At 51.0% G+C, this 15563-nt stretch overlaps 1 protein-coding gene across 11 annotated transcripts in view; it reads right to left on the bottom strand.

Annotated features, from left to right (window-relative positions):
• The window catches only part of EPB41L1 (erythrocyte membrane protein band 4.1 like 1), a 154594-nt gene extending 140800 nt beyond the window's left edge, over positions 1 to 13794 (bottom strand). For 9 of the 11 annotated variants that reach the window (XR_010921026.1, XM_067554427.1, XM_067554437.1 and 6 more), the window contains exon 1: positions 12885 to 13610. The gene's annotated coding sequence lies outside the window, so the exon portion shown is untranslated. Of the gene's footprint in view, positions 1 to 12754; positions 13611 to 13717 lie in introns of those variants that run through there. The other 2 variants (XM_067554429.1, XM_067554428.1) reach the window with 2 other exon arrangements.
• Positions 13795 to 15563: the final 1769 nt, after the last annotated feature.

Raw genomic sequence — 15563 nt, 5'->3', positions numbered from 1 at the left:
ATAACTTTTAAGAGTAGAACAACATTTTATGCAAAACAAAGGTCAGAGGAACACTTGCATCCATATAATTGTACTAGACACCAGAACATAATCTGGATGTATACATTATAGGTTCTTAGTCAGATCAGAGAGAGAGAGAGAAGCTTATTGGGCCCATCTTGGGAATGCTACAGAAGAGCTGGGGTAGCTCCCACTTTTGCACAAGAAAGGTCTTTTACACGAACGGGTTAATTTTCCAATGGGCCTCCAACATGTGCACAGGCAAAATTTGTGGGTAGACTCACATGCAAAGCACTAATGCAAATCAGGTAGAATGGCACCTAATCCATTGGTCCAGCCATGCAAAGTGCCATTCGCATGCACAGAGCCCATGAACAGAAGCATGTTTACTAACAGGAGCTCCTTTGAAAATCTGACTCCATGAACCTAAATTGCATCAACTCCAAGTTTCATTTTTATTTAAATGAGGCCACTTAACTGTGTCCAATGTATACCATGCACTTTAACCACCACCTCACAGGCTGACTGAGAGCAAACTTTGGCCAGGTATCATCGGTATAAATACAGAATAACTTCACTGAAATCAGTGGATGTAGGCTGGGTGCAACAGAGCAGAATTTGGCCTGCTCTCTGCCTTCCGCTGTGACGCAGTCAGGGTCCCACCAAATGCAGCCCCATGGAAATTTCATCTGCAACCTTCTGGCCGCCACATCACAACCACATTTCAGTCCCATTAGGGCCTGGATTGTCTGGATCGTACCCTCCAATCCACAAGGTGCACACTCAGTAACAGAAGAGGAACCCTCCCTAACTCACCTCACTTCACTTCACTGACCTGTGAGAAGACAACACCTAGAGCAGAGGCAGTGCAACCATTTCTGCACCGCAGGCTTGGGTGAGTACGGTGACATCTTTGATACTCAAACTCCCCGGCTACCAGAGCCTAACAACGAAGAGGTTCTTGGCGAAGAGGATCCCACCCTTGCATAGGTCGCACTGAAGAGCTCATGAGTCACAGCAGGCCCAAACCCACAGCCAGGGCCCTCTTCTTTATATGTGCTGGAACACAGCTGTGTGTACGTACGTACGCACGCACGCATGCACACACATGGCTTCATAAAGAATAACACTACCCCAAAAAAGCTGAGCCAGTTTTACTCAAGCTTCCAAGGAGAGAAATGCACCGACAGGCTAAGACAAAGCATGGAACAGGAATGAGAACTCCACCTGAATGACAGAATGTAGGAGGCAACAGTGAGCCAGGCCTTTCTCTGCTTCTGTGTCAGTGTAACGCCCCTGAAATCAGAAGCCCAGTGGAATTACACAAGCATCCGTCTTGAGTGGGGCGGGGGAAGAATCAGGACTGTTTTATGCCCTAGGATGTTTTTCAAACCCATAATTCACATTACTGGTAGCCATAGCGTGGAGAAGTCTTGGGCGTTTACACTGCTCTGGCGTCTAGCTGTGCTCAGAGCAGAGCTGGGCAATATGGTGGTAAAAGAGAAAACCCTTGAGGATTATCTACATGACAGTTCCCACCAGTGCAGCTGCAGTTTGGGGCACGAGTGGTCTGAAGAAGCCTGATGCAAGCTTGGCCAGACCCATCCAGTCCCTTCAGACACCCAAGTGCATGAATGATTTGGAGAGGCAGCGTGTTACCTTGGATAACCCCGGCCCAGCTGCCCATGCCACAATGCCAGCTACCTTCAGGGGCCAGTCCGCTCCCTCCTTTCATTTGTAATCCCAGTGAAGATGCAGGCATTTAAAGCCCACAAAGCAAGACTCCCTAGCACGGCTCTGCCGACACGCTGACTGCCTGACCTGAGGCTAACCCAGCTACTACTGTTATTAGACCTCTGCAAGCACAGGCCGCACTCAGCTGCTCAGGTGTTAGTGACATGACCGAAGGGGACAAGGCTTAGAGTTCAACCACCTCATTGTCAGCTCTGACCTAAACAGGGATTTGAACCCACGGCCCCAGTAAAAAGATCAGTGCACTACTCCTTAGCCAGTAAGCACTCTCCCCCCAACCCCACTCATTTATTTTAAATAGCGACCTGACTGCTTCTCTGCAGCTGGACGCAGAAGATCCCCACTGATTTAAAAGGGCATTTAAAAAGGGCTGGACAGAGAGCATTCGTGTTCAGCATCAAAAGGGTTAACACGCAACAGCCTCACTACGTCTACACGAGAAAGGGTCTGTCTGTCTCGGGCACTTCTAATGGGGCCTCCAGCTTCCGTCTGTGCCTGGCGGAGGTGCCAGCTATTGGAGACACAGCACTGAAGTGCTGGAACAACACTGGATTTCTAAGGCAGAGCTGAGCTCACTTCAAAACTAGACCCTGGATCCCAACTCCCTGCTGGGCAGTTTTCTGCCACCCCTCCTCCCTCCATCCCCCAGGGTCTGCCACCCACCCCCCAGTAACTTGAGGGTCCAGCCCTTGTTTTCTTCTTCGAGAGGTCAGGACGCTGAGACCCAAACTCATCACTGGCCATTCAGAGGCTATCCCCCAGCTCAGCGTTAGTGGCTAGAGTCAGGAACTGGAGGACTCCTAGATGCTCTTTCCAGCTTCGCCAATGACTTGCTGTGCGGCTTTGGGGAGCGATCAAGGCCTATACCGACAAGAGCCCTCAACAGGTGAGGCAGCCAAAGAGCCGGGACGCAAGTTTCCTGCTTCTGAGGTGCCACGTGCCCACAGTTCCCAGCAGCGTGGCCACGTGGGTACGCAGCATCTCCAAAAAACCAGGTTCTAGGTGTCTAAAAATGGGCCCTCAAGAATGGACACAGCCAGACTTGTTGAACACTTGGAAATTTCATCAGGGAGTGGGGGAGAGCCCTCCATGCCTCAGTTTCCCCATCTGTAAAATGGGGAGCCGAGGGTCACTTAACAAGTGTGCATGCAGCACTCCCAGCACCTCACGCAGAAACAATTCTTCATCCACTCCCTGTGCTTGTGCCCTGCCCTGTCAAACACTAAGCCTTTGAAATGCTGCCTCTCTCGCAACGGGACAGAGACCCACCAACTCATTTCACGTAGACCCTCTCCCCCCAAACAACCTTATAGTAATAGCAACACCTGACCCGGCCCAGACCAGAACCACTGACCCGGCGCTCTCACACACTGCCTTCCATTCCCAGAGCCGTCCAATCAGCCCTTCAAAGTAGACTATGATCTATCCAAGTGCCAGACGCGCTAGTGGGGTTTCTCTTGGCTAGACACTTGCTACAGTGACCCCAGAGTCTGGGGAGCAATGACGATTTGCTCCCTTTCCCCCCCAGGCAGGAAGGGGCCCCCGTGAGTCTGATGGCAAAGAATCTACACATTAGCGCCTCTTCCCTCTCCTGTCAGCGTCGGCATCAATGGCCTTGCAGCCATGGGGGAGGAGGGGGGAATTCCCCCGCCCCACACACACTCCATTCTTTTTTAGGCCTATTCCCTGTCTAACTCTTCATTGATCCCAACTCTAATGCCAGACTGCAGCACGCCCATCGCTCGCTCACACTCACACTCACTCACGCTCACGCTCACGCTCACGCTCACGCTCACGCTCACGCTCACACTCACACTCACGCTCACACTCACACTCACACTCACACTCACACTCACACTCACACTCACACTCACACTCACACTCACACTCACACTCCCTCCTTTTGGAATACAAACAGACACCAGGAATGGCCTCTGCCCTCCTAACACAACTGCCTGGACTAGGGGGACAGACATGCAGCAGGAACACTACACACAGGAGATTGTTCACGCCCGTCTCTAGCAGCGAGAGCACGGATGCCCCATAGGGCGGCGCGAAGCCAGGGAGCTGACCTTCCTAGGGGCGCCCTGCATATGAGCCCGTCCTGCATTCAGTGCAGAGGTCGAGAACTTAGAAGGTCTATCGGTCAGGCGCGTGCGTGGCTTTCGGTGGGATTCCTTTCTAGCTAGCCCTTTCTCCCCAGTGTTTTTATTAGGAGTCCAAGCGCACGGCGCGCTGAATCTGATTTAGCAAGGCAAATGCTCCCAGCAGGATCACTCGTTTCGCAGGGCAGGGGCCTTGCCACCAGAGAGCAGAGCCCTGGCGGATAGAAGGCAGGCTCCAAGAAAGCCACCTTGGCTGAGACATGACCTGAGAGGGGCAGGCGGTTTGCTCTCTCTCTGCTGAGCCTGAACAAAGTGCATCCCGGTGCATAGATGTGAGACCAGAGCGAGGGATGCAATAGAAAAACCTAGAGTAGATTCTTCTCAATCCCTTTGCAGGGCTGTGGGATGAGTCCGAGTGGCAGACAACACATGGGGACAGCACTGACCCCTCAGGTGTGGCCAGGGGCGTGCACAAAGGGGGGCAAACAGGGGCCCCAATAATCAGCAGAAGCACAGAACTTCTCCTGCCCTGGGAGCAGAGGAGCTCTCTCTCTCTCTCTCTCTGCCCCACTACAGCCTCGGGCTGGAGAAGCTGCCGTCCCATCCCCCCCACCCCTTTTGCTATAATGAACCCCTGGCTGGAACAGCCAAAGGCGTTGGATCCCCAGGGATTCCTCATAGCAAGGGGTACCATCTTTCAAAAGTGGGCCAATTTAAATTCCTGTGCACTCCCCTGGGCATGGCACAACATTGCAGTCACGCCGGATCGGAGGGCTTCTCTCCCCATAGGAGATGGGGCAGTCACAGCCCTGACCAACATTATTGCATAGGTCATCACTCCATTCTGCTAACCAAAGCTCCCGTGCTTTCCATTAGACACAGAGAAATTTCCCTTCCTGCCTGCCTTATGCAGCTGTGTCACGTGGTCGTCCTGAAGGCTGGCTGAGTTTCGAGATCCCTGTGCTTAACAGCTCGGAAGTTCTCTGGGATGCTTCAGGATGAGAATCACTGTATCAGTTAAGATCGTATTAATTACCTGCCCTGGGACAAGACCGCCTGCTGGCTGCCTACTCTCTCTGCTGCCAGGGAGCACCCTGCACCCCCTGCTGCCAGAGACTCCTGCCCTTCAGCTCTTCCCATGCATGGAGCTGGGGCGCACACGTTGTCTCAGCCTGCAGAGAAATCCTAGTGTAGCGTGTCACACGCTGCCACGGCATCTTGGCAAATAGCCAGCCTGCTTCGGCTGGGGGAGGCATACAAACCAATTGGTGGACCAGCCATTTAAATCCTGGCCATAGGTCACAGCTGGAAGGAGAACAACTGGAGCAGTGCTTCACGGCATGGCAGATGCAGGGCTCCACACAACGGACATAAGCAGGCCCAGGCATTCACTGGGGTTAGGAGCCACTTGACTAGCCCACCTGACTGAGATCTTGGCCAGTGCATCGTGAAGCTGACATTTATCAGCCTAGCAAAGCACAGGCAGGACAGGGATTTACAGTACCTCCTCTTCTATCAGCCACTGGAGCAGAGCAGGCACATGAGCAAGAGCAGCACATCAGCCCCGAGGGCAGCTCGCCCAAGCACCCCGCTCAGCTGGGTCAATTACATTTGGCCTATGTACAGCTCCCTTGGCAGTTTCAACTGGATGTATTCTTCACTGCTGTTTAACACTGCTGCCATGCCAATAAGTTTCACCCCAGAGTCAGCTGCATTTCACCAGCAAGGGACAGATATTACAGAAAATATACCTAGACAAAGAAGATATACAGACATATAATATACTTTGCCAAATTAATCCTGACCTCAGCAATGCTACATCAGGGATGAACTTGGGCCATGGTATTTGACTGTGATTTTCAACCTTGGGACAAAAGACGCTATACAGCACAGACATTAGAGATGGAAAGATGTAACAAGTCCTGTTTCATCCACATCACACCCACCCACATCCAGGGCAGGACTGCATCCTATAGCAAGTTTTCTTTTGTTCTGTCCAGTCTAATTTTTAGAGTCCCAAGAGATGAGGCTGCTACATCTTCCCTGGAAAGACAATTTCACAGCTGGATCCATCAGAAAGGCTGAAAATTCCCCCCACCCCAACATTCAGCCTAAATTTTGCCTGTCTCATTTCCATCCCTTACCACGAGCAATATTCCTAGTGATGCTATTGTTTCTTATAATCAGAACTCCAACCCTCCCACTTTGAGAGCCATCTGCTAAGCAGCACCCCTCCCTTGGCTGGGAAAAGGAAAAAAACAAACACCACAAACAAAAAAAACCCAGAAGTTCCAACTGCCCAGTCACTTCCCATGCTATCCAGTATCGACAAAAGCTCCCGCCAGCACAAACGGTGCCAGATCAATAGTGCATCTAATTAGAACATTTAATTACTTCCATTATTCATTTGTTCATCGCTTCTCCAACCAGAGCATTAGGAAAACCAGCACCGCCCCTTTCAGTATTGCAGCCCCTTCACAATCCACCTAGACGGTGGCTCCAAGACCCCTCTGCGATAGGCAGGATTAGTAAACAGTCTGCGTTTCCCCTTCCCAGCTTCAGCCTCCCTCCTAGTCTTGACACACCCTCCTTGCTTTAGATGCTTCCCTACCAGCAGCAGCCTAGATGTGCACACACCTGGCTGCCTGTGTCTAAGCCAGTAATGCTTTCCACTGGCACTAACTGCAACAAACAAGATTAGTCAATTACAAAAGGATGTGTCATTAAAAATGCACCCTCAGCTTCCTGGCCTTTGGGCATGTAATGAAATGGCTTGCTCTCTCCTGTCAAGATGCAGCTCCTTTCTAGACTGGGGACACAAAAAGAATCAAAAGCTAAAAATACCTTCCAATTGTCGCTACCATGGCACCTGGCACAGTGAAATGGGGGGAGGAGAAAAAGGGGGGGGTTGTGATTGTATTATAAACCCCTAATGAAGCGTCACAATGCTGTTTGATCACTCCTTATTTACCTAAAATTTCAAAAGGAGAAAAATAAAACCGAACAGACATTCCCTTTGTGCAGCAAGAGAGAGACGACTCCTTCCTGTCTGATGCTCACTAAGATACCAGCATATGCATGCTAGATCCCACTGCTAGATAGCACACAGGGGAGGAGGAGGAGGAGATAGGGAGAGAGGAGAGTTAAAAGAGGAGGTTGGTTTAGGTTTGCAAAGATTAAGATCACAACTGAGTCATATTTGGGATTCATTTTGTGCAAGACCTCCCTAGATCCTGTTCAGTCCAGGGTTTTACCTGGTCTCCAATGCCATATACAAGTGTGTCAGTCTCTCATGCACGTCTTGGGGAACAGACCGGGAAACAGGAGCAGAGCAATAAGAGATGGCAAAGGTCCACTAGACCATGGTAGAGTCCACTGACATCCAAAAGAGGAAGGATTGGATTTATTAAACTGCTGCCACATCTCATTTTAGCCAAAAGACCAAGAGCCCTAGTAAAACTACTGACCTGATGAGATTCGTCTCGTGTTTTTAAACACAATGGGTTGCCGTGGTGCCCTTTTTTTCCCTAGGGCTTGGTACTGCCATGCAGGGGACCATTTCCAATCGCAGTCCCTGACTCTCTCAGTAGGTATAGGGACAAGGAGAGCTGCAGATGCAGCCCCAGGAATGGGTAAGCGGCAAGCCCCACACAGAATCCAGTCTTGTACTTCAGGATCAGAAGGCTGGTGGCCTCGAAGGTAAGGGCAGATTAAAATAGCAGCATGACAACAAAGCAAAGGTAAGTTCTCCACTCATGGTCACACATGGTCTGCCCTTGCTACAAAGCTCTGCCCACCAAGCCCCATCCCCTCTGGCACTAATCCAGAGCCACCCGTGTAACGTTTGCCATGCTGTAGTTAATCCTCAAGAGCACGTATTATCCCCATTTTTTATCCAGGGGAAACTGAGGCACAAAGCATTTACAACAAGTCAGTGTCAGAGCTAGAATTAGGGCTCAAGGATCACTGGCTCCCAGATCTCTGTTCAGCCCACTGGTCCATATTCCCAGTCTGCTAGAAGGCAAGTATGCCTGGGCTCCTGTCCCAGCTGCACGATAGCTCAGCCTAAGCACTCGTCGTCCTGTATTTCCAGGTGCCTGGGAATGCTTCACTCCCACGGAGGGGCTCAGAACGACAGTTGCTGGTATCACACTGCACCCTTGCAGATGAGACACCCGCTGCCAGACCCTCCAAGGAATAGCGCCCTGGCATCATGCTCTGTTCCCAAGGGAGGCCATGCCAAAGCGATGAGAGAAGCAGTAGCCCAGGTTGCTGCCAATCCCCCTTTTCGTATGTTCTCGTGTGCGCACGCTCAGGTCTCAGGCAGCGCAACAGCTCCCAGCTCTGGATTTAAAGGGGGCAGATGAGTGGTGTTTGACAGCACACCTGTAAAACATCATCCTGCTCCCCTATAAGGGTGGGCCCATCTGCCTTCGGTCCCCATCACCTCTGATCAGGATATAGCTACCAGCCTCCCCAGGTGTCAGCCCCAGCCCTGCCCAGCAAGGCGCAGCCCTGAACAGGATGAGATGCCCAGCCATTTCCTTCCACCGCTGAAAATGCTAGTCAGGTTTCCCTGTAAAAGTCATATGCTTCTTTTTTCCCCTCCGTGACTACAATGAAAACCTGCTGACTCAGAGACATCTGACTGCTCGATGAGAACAATAGGCCGCTCAGCTGAAGCTGTCACGGTCTCTATGCAAGACATGTATTAGAGTAGCACACTGGTAATTGTGTGTGTTTGTGTATACGAGCACGGGGAGGTTTCCAGTACAATGGGGCTGGGGAATCTTCTCTGATTCGCGTCTCCTCTCGGAACAACACTGTTGACCTGGGAATGGGTTTAGGTTGTAAAGTGACAGACACTACATCAAAACCTAGAGAAAGGGGCCCAGCTCATCTCCCATCTTGGATCTGCCATGAAACCAAAACCATATTAAAAGTGACAGCATTTCCCTCTAAGCTCTGCACACTCCCCACACACCAATCACTGTAGCAGCTGAAAGCCTCATAAATAATTAGATTAGCCTCAACACCCTATGAGGGCGGGAAATATTGCCTCTGTACAAATGGAAAAACAGGGGTATAGGTACAACACCCCCAGGGAGCTTAGGGGAACTGGGAATTGGAACCTGGAAATTGAACCTAGCTCTCATCCAGTACCTTGCCCTCAAAGCCATCCTTACTAATGTCCTAACAATTCATATGCTAGATGGAGGAGGAGATTTTCCAAGGCACAAATGGGAGTTCGGTGCCCAACCGCCCTGTGTGCATTTGAAAACCTCCTTCTAAGGGGCAAGTACATTGCAGCAACACTAATGCAAGTCACAATGTTTGGGAATACTAGTGTAGCATTATTTTAATCCACAGAGGACTAGATAATGCTTGTTATTGCTACTCCGCTAACCCCAGGATATAACGGCTATTATCTTAATCAGAGCGATACCTAAGAGGTTCAGAAAGAGAGAGAGAGAGATTTTCCTCTCCCTGGCCTGAAGGCCAGCAAAGTGGATCTGCAACGTCACCATGCAATTGCAGTGACAGAAGAGAACGGCACTCGCAGAGATGATCAGACCTCAGCCCTGACTGCAAATGGACGGCAGATTCACCGACAAGCCGCGCAGCACACCTGCCTCTTGAGCCACGGTTTCAAACTGTCCTCTCTCCCCAGACAGATGTGCTCCCCCCACACTCCTAATGAGTGGTGGGCCCGGCTTTGCTATTTATAGTCACGGCTAATTCCGTGCCTCCATTATCACCTGAATTTGCTGTTTAAGCAATAAACACACTGATTGTAAACAGAAAAGACAAATACCCCACTACCGTGCGTGCGTGCGTGCGTGCGTGTGTGTGTGTGTGCGCGCGCACGCACACTGAGTGAGAGAAAGGGGTCAACTGCAAATCTGGCACATGTCATTACAATCAAGAGCTGGCACTAAGAGCTCATAGCACAGTTCCTGTTCTTATTGCCAGGGGCCAAAGTCAGCATTCGACAGAGTCTGCAAACCACCAGTCCCATTTGAGAGCATGGGCCCTAGGACCAGGAAGTTACCTATCTAAACAAACAGACTCCAGTTCAGTGACCACACGGGATCGAGGCCTTCCTAGGCACAGGAAGTTCCCCAATGCTAGCTCTCTCCCCTAAGCCTGCCCTGGTCTCTCCCCAGTTCACATTGCTAGGCCTTACCTTGTTTGAAAAAGACAAAGAAACACCACAGCGAGCTGCTACAACAACTCCCTGTGTGCACAGTCACACTACAGGCTGCGTACAGCCTAGGCAGTGAGAGGGAATGGGATCTGACAGGCACAAAGCTCTTCAGTGGGCTGCAGTGAGGCAAAACACAAAGAAATAGGTTTACGTGCTCACTCCAGCATAGCAGCATCACTCGTGTGCGAATATGTATACATATAACGTGGATATGGACATTAACACGTGCAGGCAGGCTGCCACTGTGGACTAGAGCTCCCATAGATAACGGAGACGGGTAAAGCCACCAGAGAGAAAGAGAAATCATTTAGGGCAATCCAATGGGCATAACTCGGGTTAATAATACACTTTTCACGTCTCTCGCTCCTTATAGCTTGGAAGCAGAAAGACATCAAGCAAATCTAATGGTAGAAAACTGAGGAAAAGGAATATTTATGCTGAAGATCAGGGAATAACATCTTAACAGAGAAATTGGGAACAATCTCTCCGAGGAAGTGGGGAAACCCGCTCCTAAGGGGACATTTGAAACTAGCCTGGGAAAAGAATAGCCAGAGAATGGACCATAAGGAGCTGGCTCACACCAACCACTAAACGACCTAATGAAGCTTTTCCATCTCTAACTTGTATGATATATTGTATAAATTAAAGGGCACATTCAATCTGTTCTTTGCTCAGGAAAGAGCCCATAATTTCAAATATTGAGGGAAGCATTAGAAACGCAAGAGGGGAGCAATGCCATGGTGGAAATAATCCATTTGATAAATACACCAATGATAAAGGAAGGGGACTGGCAAGGTCCCATCTCTTTGTACAATCTCTCGTATAAATGGCCAATTAAGAAAATGCTAAGCTTTATTATACCTCCACAGCCTACCTCCTGCCATATGACAATATTCCAGAAATAACCCTGGATGTATGCAGGGACCCATTCCAAGTTGTTCCTCACTCCCTGCATACTCTCCTGTAAAGTACAGTATCCTCCTGACAACAATACTCCTGCAATTAAACATTATTAAGGGCAAAACAGAAGCTCCAATTTCAGAGGAATTCCTGTGGTCAGATTTCCTTCTCTAGAATTCCCTAATATGAATCTGTTCCTAAAATTCCTTAGGCACCCTGGCTTGTACTTGACAGTGGGGCTCTAGAATCAGAGGCATTTTTCACCCCCACTTTCAGTTAATTGCTTGGCTAAGGGATTGTTTAACCCCTCAGATACCAGAGACTGGGAAATATAGTCTGAACTGTTATGGACCTACACATCAAAAAGAGCACTGGCTTCTCCTGAGTGTAGCGTAGAATAATTGGTGCAGGTGCATGGAGAACTCTTACAAATCAATAACTGTGACAATAAAGCCTGAGAGAGATCAGACTCGAGGTCCAATCATGCTCCCATCTAAGGTGGCAAAACATACCCAACCATTTCATTGCTGCAAGATAGAAGCCCTGGTGTTTCAATAGTAAATGCACATGGCTTGCTATTCCCCGATGTGTGTACATACACCTACCCCTATACAAAGCTGTGGGGAAACAAACAGTGTTTAAAGCTCCCACCCCAGTGCACGTTAAAGGAAATGAATTCAGAGCTGTATAAGAAACTACAGGTGGTGGCAGAAAGAGTATTTATATCACAGCCACTAGAGGAGCAGAGATCTGGGTGTGGTGGCCATGAGGCTGTCAGATCTGCTAGTATTTCAGGGCCTTCCAGCTCTCTGAAGGAGAAGGGGAAGAGATGCCAAGGCCATCTGACTTTGGCAGGGGAGGGATGCCTTGATAGATCACCTGCTCAGTATATACAAAAAGAAAGAAAAAAGCCACTCCCCTGAAAGGTTTCTCTACCTTCCTGGCTGGCTCACCACTCCCCTTTCCGCCCTGCTACCGCTCAGGAAAGCAAATCAGGCAGGTTAGATCTGGCTGTTCCCAGAAACTTTCAGCATCAACATTATCTCCTGGCTTAGCCCACCCCGGGGGGATTTTCCCTGATGGTTATTCCTCCCTCAGTGTAACAAGGTTCTCTCCAGCTTCTCCCCCTAGGGCAGCGCCAAACACACACACACACCTGCACTTTGATCTGCGCTCTGAACCAGAGCAAAACGCGCGTGTGAGACAGAGACAGAGCAGCTGCCAGAACAAGCTGCATCCGTCGCCCCTTCATTTTGTTCCCTAGCAAGTGACTTGCCCACCTCCCAACCTAGACCGAGCGCATCCCCTCCGGGATAGAAAATTCCCGACCGCTCCATGATCTGGGGGAGGGAGATGATGGCTGTGATGGTTACGATTTCGGGGGGGCGGGGGCGAAGACGGAGGGGAGAAGATGAGCCTTAAAAACGAAGCGATCAAGAGGGAAGGCGCCCGACCTGTGCCCCAGAATAAACGAACGCCACTCGGGCCCAAGACCGCCCCGCTCTCCTTTTTAGCAGGCAACACCCAGGGGCAGGAAGGCGCTGGCTAGGGAGAGGGGAAGAAAGGAACACACCGCTCCGTCTCCGCCAGGCACTCAGAGGGAAGAAGATGGGGGATTCTGCACAGGCAGCACGCGGAGAACGGGGGAGGATGCAAATCTGATAGCGAAATGGCAAGCAAGCCACCTGCAGGCGCCGGCACCTACCGGGGGGACCGGGCAGACATTGCAAGGAGAGGGGCTATTCGGCGGCAGACCCCCCCCCCGCCCCCCAAAAAACCCAACACCCACCGACTAGGGAGAGGCTTTGTAAGCAGGGCTCCTCGGCGAGAGATCGCGGCTCAGAGCAGAGGCTGCCGCCCGCATCCGAGGCTGCAATCCCGGGCGCCGGCGAGGTGCACGCAGGGGGGGAGCCGCTCACCTGGCTGGCTGGCTGCTGCGGTGCGGAGTCCGGCTGCGCGGGGAGCGGCTCCAACAGCAGGAGCGGCCCAGGCTCCCCGCCGCCGCCTGGCTCTCGCTCTCCCTCTCCCTCTCGCCCGGTGGCAGCGACCGCTTCCGATCCCCGCCCTGCAGCGGGACAAATCGCTCGCTCGGCGGCGGCTCCGCCAGCGGCGGGGCGGGGAGGAATAGGAGGGCCGGGAGCACAGGCTGCCGCCAGGCGGGCGCGTCGGGAGGGGCGGACCCAGCCCCAGCACGGAGGAGGGGGAGACACCGCCGGCATACAAGGGGAAGTGGCTCCGGGAGACCACCTAGTGCCAGGCCCGGCCCCTCGTCTCGCCCTGCCCGCCTGCCCCCCGCGGCTGGCCGAGCCGGAGCACCCTGGCTGGGAGCGAGCGCGGGAGCTTCCCCCGGGGAAGGGAATCAGGGATCCAGAACCAGACAGCCCCTGGTTCCATGCTCCAAGCCAGGCCACGCCCAGCGCCAAGCGCTCCGCCGCCGGTGTTCCAGCCGGACCTGCCCCCGCCCTGGAATCAATGCCTTGGGGGGATGGGCTGGGGCTGGAGCAGCGCCTGGACCCCGGGTGGGCTGGCGTGACACGTGCGGCCCCTGGAAAGCCAGCAGCACCTGTGACAGAACAAGCTGCAGCCTCGCGGCGGGCTTGTGGCGTTCAATCCTCAGTCCCCGGCCTGGAGCCGCCGCCCAACGGGCCTGCAATGCAATTAGCACCACTGGCCTTGCTCGTGGGGCAAGCAGCAGGGGGAGGGGAGGAAGCAAATCCAGCTTCCACATTTGGATTGGGACATTTCCACATACCTCTAGTTTTCTTTGCTTTTGCTTCCCGGGTGGGGGATTTCAGACCCACAGTCCAGACCTGTTTAACTAACCAGATTTACTTCCAGGGTGAAATGAAAAGCATTTTGGACAGAGGTAGTTTGTGAAGGTTACATCACTCAGTGAGGGAATGGAAACTCTACAGGTGCCCTAGGCACCCAATCACCAAGCTCTAATAGTACTGACCCCCTGGATTCTCAGGACAAACAATCCAGAGGCTTAGGTATGTCGGGGGGGGGATGAGCAAATGCTCTTTGGGACAGGGACTGGCTTTTGCTCTGTGTTTGTCCAGTGCCTCACACAGAGGGGTCCTGATCCTGACTAGGCCTCCTAGACACTGCCACAACACTAAGAATATCCAAAGTAATCAAAGGGAGAAAGTGCTGTAAGGTGCTCATCATAGACAATTTGCAAATAGGAAAAAAGGCAAACCCATTGAATAAATAGTACACAACATATTCAACCAGCCTTGTCCAAAGCACACTGCCAAGAGACGGACACATGATAACCTGCACCACACACAGGGTACCTTTCATTTAGGATTTGGTTCTTTTTTTCTGTCAATAATCCTTAAAGAGCCTGGGCTTACTTCTGCTTTTCTATCAAGGGCTGACTTTAAGGGCCTATTGTTCTTTTATTGTAATCAGTTCTATCTGGATCACATCAGATTTCAGGCCAAGCATGTTAAGTTACTGGAATTCCTTATATGGCTCTCAATGCTTTGTTTTATTATCTAGTATTGTGCCTGTCATAAGTTACTGTATTGATCCTTGCAAAATTTAAAAAACCAAATGCATCTATGTAATCAACATCAGGTAAGAGGAACTACAGGAAGGAAGAGTATCTCCACCCAGGGATAGCCCATGCAGCATTAAAGTGTAGCTGCTTTTCCCAATGTAATTTCAGGGTAAAGACAAAGCTGGTAGGCAGCAGCTATATTATTGCTGGAGAACTCAGAGAAGAAGAGCCTTGTGATAGATCAAGGGAGGTAGAGGATCAGACGAAGATTTGACCCAATTGCAGGTGGTTTTTAAATGTACATCCATTTATATACAAATCAGGTGTTGGCCTCAGACTCCTGACAAGTTGCCAATGTGGCACTAGGCATCACCAAAGCAGTGGGGCCTCATCTACACCCTATTATTAATAATAGCCTTTGGGAGCAGACCTGGCCATTAAGGCAACAGCTACGTTACTGGAATAAGCTGTACTAGTATAAACCCTGCTGTGGTCTCATGCAGTGTCTCTATGATATGGAGTTTGCACTGGTGTGACTTGCCTTATGTGGACAGGGCCTTAATCTGTTCCACACAGAACTATACAGCTTGCCCCACTGGGTTACACATGTGCAAACCCAGAAGAAATCTGACATTTATCCTAACACAGAGAACAGGCATAGCCCCAGCCCCTGACTTGACATTCATGGAGCCACCAGCACACACTTAAATGAAACAGGCTTATTTTACTGTTGTATAAAATGCCTCCCTTTATTAGTCACACTGAGACTTTTTCTTTACAAACCACATGCCAGCAGGCAATACTGGGAACAAAACTAAGCTGCATGGTCTAGTGGCCATAGCACAAGGAGCCAAGAGGATACACAGGTCTAGTCCCCTACTGAGCTGTTGACTCACTGTACCAACTTGGGCAAGTCTTTGCCTCTTTGTGCCTCAGTCAAACCCAGCTGGGAAGTTGGGTAAACAGCAAAAACTTTGTGGAAAATTCAGACACTGCATCAGAGCCAAGCTTGAGAGTGCTTTCATCTACAAATACATTTCAATTTACTACTCAAATTCCCCCTGCAATCCCCGTTGGATATGTTCTTCAC

This window comes from Emydura macquarii, unplaced genomic scaffold, assembly GCF_026122565.2.
Source record: "Emydura macquarii macquarii isolate MOO-44397 ecotype Brisbane River unplaced genomic scaffold, CSIRO-AGI_Emac_v2 contig_1483, whole genome shotgun sequence".
Classification (NCBI taxonomy): Eukaryota; Metazoa; Chordata; order Testudines; family Chelidae; genus Emydura; species Emydura macquarii.
The sequence above is the reverse complement of the archived record's forward strand: the minus strand, read 5'-3'. Positions and strand labels throughout refer to the sequence as shown.